Genomic DNA, 3,901 nt, shown 5'->3' on the forward strand with positions numbered 1-3,901 from the left:
ACCATCCGTAACAAGATCTGACTCCCTCTTCTGGAGTGTCTGAAGACAGCTATAGTGTACTTACATATAATAAATAAATCTTTAAAAAAAAAAAAAAGAACTGTAAGCAAGCCCCCAATTAAATCCTTTCTTTTGTAAGAGTTGCCTTAGTCATGGTGTCTCTTCACAGCAACAGAACAGTCACTAAGATGACTGGCCACACCGGGGGGGGGGGGCACACGCACACTGGCACACATAGTTTGAATTAGGCAAATGAGAAGATCTATACCTCTGACCTTGAGGCTGTATTCATATAAAATCTCCATAAAAAAGTGATATTCTACCAGGAATAACAACGTGATTTTACATCACTGTTTACTTTTGGTTTCCCCAGAATCCAGTGTTAGCCATGTTTTAACTGACACATAGCCATATCGGCACTCTATTATCTAAGCATAAACTGGCCCATTTGGACTTCTGTCCACTTCACAAGCTTCTAGGTACTGCCTGGGCTGCCACTGTGAAGGCTTGAGTAGTGTTGTGAGAATTCCTTCCTTATGCCTATCCTCCTTATATGTCTCCAACCACAAACAGTTCCATCTGCCAGTGAGTCAATCGTTCTTACGCACAGAGCACGGATGAAGGGCTATTTACAGGACTGTGGAGAACACAAAGCCAGTCCCAGTATGGATGACATCTTCCCCATAACCACAAGGATGGAGTCCTTCTTCCATTAACCTTCTCCAGCCTGCATACTTGATGCTGAGGTCACGTGCAGTCGGACTAGAATTGCTTACCAGTGGCTGGGAAGAGCAGGAGGGAGCAGCTAGATCCCAGGTGAGGGTCCGATGTCTCCTCGGAGGGCACGAAAGCCACCAAAGGCTGGCCCGCCGCTCACCGTCTCTCGCAAAGCAGACACAGCTGATTTGATAAAAATGGAAACGATTTCCCCGGGAGGGCTGAGTAGCCAAGCCTCGGGGATGGTCCATAATAAAGACAGAAGGAAACTCAGTTCCCCGAGCACTTGCAGGCACAAGACTTTCACACAGTTTACTATTATTCCCAACTCGCGTGTTTCCACTGTCTTTATTACCACAGTTTACCACGTGCCCCAAATCACACATCGCGGAAGAAGGCAGGGTGAGGGTCCATCTAGAGGTTTCTGAGTGAGCGCCTGCCTGCTCCACAGTTAGGGGAAACATTTGGTTCTCTGCTTTCCCTTTTGTTATGGAAGGTGATCAGGCGGTTGCTCCAGCAAGAGAGATGACCAGGGCCACTCTCTGCTTCTGATTCTTTAGCTCAAATTCTTTCCCAAGAACCAGCTGATTAGAAGTTTATTTCTAACTGAGAAATGTCCATAGGCTCGGACTATAACAGTGAGTGCTACAAGAATCTGGAAAGTCACGCAAACAGGGTTCTGGTTTACATAGTCCTCTTTGGGGTTCAGATGGTGTGAGGCATGTCAGGGTACACGGACATGAACAGAGCTCTATCTGCTGAGCTGAGGCCCTATCCTCGGTATGTTCTTACAGCATTATGTTCCCTGACATCCTGCTATCCTGGAAGGTCTTACCCAGAGGTCACCAGCAATCCCCTGTGTGGGGTCAGATGCTCTCCAGAAAGAATGTGTATTGCTGACATGGGCTCAGCCACGTCAAAGACCCCAGAGCCTCAGAGTCAAGGGGAGTGGCAAGGCCTTCCCCTGGTCCCAGCATGAATGCACAGAATCTATCAACCACAGCTTCTTCACGTTGGATTTCTGCAACCTGTGACCGCTCCCCACAGAGACATCCTGCTGGGATTAGCTAAACCTGACTCTTTGTTCAGCTGTATACAACAACCCCGCCTTCTTGATTCAGAAGTATAAAATAAAACAGCTAAGGTTCAGGCTGCTGCTAGTGTGACTCCATCAGAGCACATGGCCTATCCAGTCCCAGCTTTTCTATCGTGTGTGTGTGTGTGTGTGTGTGTGTGTGTGTGTGTGTGTGCCCTGTCTTTATTCCCTCATGACCCCAGTCAGGTCCAGTGCCATTCAAATCACTGTGGGACATTTCCCCAAAGTGATCTCCCTGAGGGACTCTCTTCATTTCCTGTTGCTGTAAAGAGATAGCCAGACAAAAGCAACTCCAGAAGAAAGAGTTTATTTTAGGTTCACAATCCAGGAGCCTGAAGCGGTTGTGCGCTGTTATCTCGCCCACAGCCACAGGCAGACAGAGAAGGGAAGGCATGCTCTCAGCTTACTTTCTCAGTTTTTAAATTATTTTATTTTTTAAGACACATTTATCTATATTTTTTTATGGGCATTGGTGTTTTGACTGCATGTATGTCTGTGTGAGGGCATCAGATTCCCTGGAACTGGAATTACAGACAGTTGTGAGCTGCCATGTGGGTGCTGGGAATTGACCCCGGGTCTTCTGGAAGAGCAGCCAGTGCTCTTAACTGCTGAGCCATCTCTCCAGTCCATCACTTTCTCTTTTTTTTTTTTTTTTGGGGGGGGGAGGCGCGGTGCAGTGAACTTTATTGATGGTATTCAAGAGAGTAGGGAGGGCTCCCTAGGCCCCTCCTATTATCATAGGGGTCTGGAATGGAAATTGTGAGGGAGATGCTCAGTGTTGGGGGCCAAGTTGGGACAGGGACTCCTCAGCAACTGAGAGCCTCTCTCTTGCTCTCAGTGTCCTTGCTGGGGTGGGTGGTCCAGGGTCTCTTACTCCTTGGAGGCCATGTAAGCCATGAGATCCACCACCCTGTTGCTGTAGCTGTATTCAGCATCATACCAGGAGATGAGCTTTACAAAGTTGTCATTGCGAGCAATGCCAGTCCCAGCATCAAAGATGGAGGACTGGGAGTTATTGTTGAAGTCGCAGGAGACAACCTGGTCCTCAGTGTAGCCCAGGATGCCCTTCAGTGGGCCCTCAGATGCCTGCTTCACCACCTTCTTGATGACATCATACTTGGCAGGTTTCTCCAGGCGGCATGTCAGATCTACAACCGATACATTGGGGGTAGGAACACGGAAGACCATGCCAGTGAGCTTCCCGTTCAGCTCTGGGATGACCTTGCCCACAGCCATGGCAGCACCAGTGGATGCAGGGATGATGTTTTGGATAGCCCCACGGCCATCACGCCACAGCTTTCCAGAGGGGCCATCCACAGTCTTCTGAGTGGCAGTGATGGCATTGACCATGGTTACGAGTCCTTCCATGATGCCAAAGTTGTCATGGATGACCTTGGCCAGGGGGGCTAAACAGTTGGTGGTGTAGGATGCATTGCTGACAATCTTGAGTGAGTTGTTATACTTCTTGTGGTTCACACCCATCACAAACATGGGAGCATCGGCAGATGGGGCAGAGATGATGACCCTTTTGGCCCCACCCTTCAAGTGGGCCCCGGCCTTCTCCATGGTGGTGAAGATGCCAGTAGACTCCACGACATACTCAGCACCGGCATCACCCCATTTGATGTTAGTGGGGTCTCGCTCCTGGAAGATGGTGATGGGCTTCCCGTTGATGACAAGCTTCCCATTCTCGGCCTTGACTGTGCCGTTCAACTTGCCATGGGTGGAGTCATACTGGAACGTGTAGGCCATGTAGTCAAGGTCCATGGAGGGTTCACTGATGGCTATAACCTCTACTTTGTTAGAAGATAAGGCAACCCTGGCAATTAGGCGTCCAATACGGCCAAATCCATTCAATCCGATCTTCACCATCGTGTCTAAGGGACGAGGCTGGCACTGCACGAGAAAATGTGGCTGTTTCTGGAACAGGGAGGAACAGAGAGCCCACTCTCTCATTTTTAACATGTACTCTGAAACCCAACCCAGGGAACATACCACTCACGATTAGGTTAGGGTCTCCCGCATCAATGAACACAATCAACTCAATACCTTACAGACACACCTATGAACCAGCCTCTCCTAGATAGC

General features: G+C 49.0%; 1 pseudogene; it reads right to left on the bottom strand.

The window, feature by feature from the left end:
- Positions 1 to 2,683: 2,683 nt before the first annotated feature.
- Positions 2,684 to 3,697, bottom strand: LOC110330615 (annotated as a pseudogene).
- Positions 3,698 to 3,901: the final 204 nt, after the last annotated feature.

Source organism: Mus pahari, chromosome 13 (genome assembly GCF_900095145.1).
Source record: "Mus pahari chromosome 13, PAHARI_EIJ_v1.1, whole genome shotgun sequence".
NCBI classification, from domain to species: domain Eukaryota; kingdom Metazoa; phylum Chordata; class Mammalia; order Rodentia; family Muridae; genus Mus; species Mus pahari.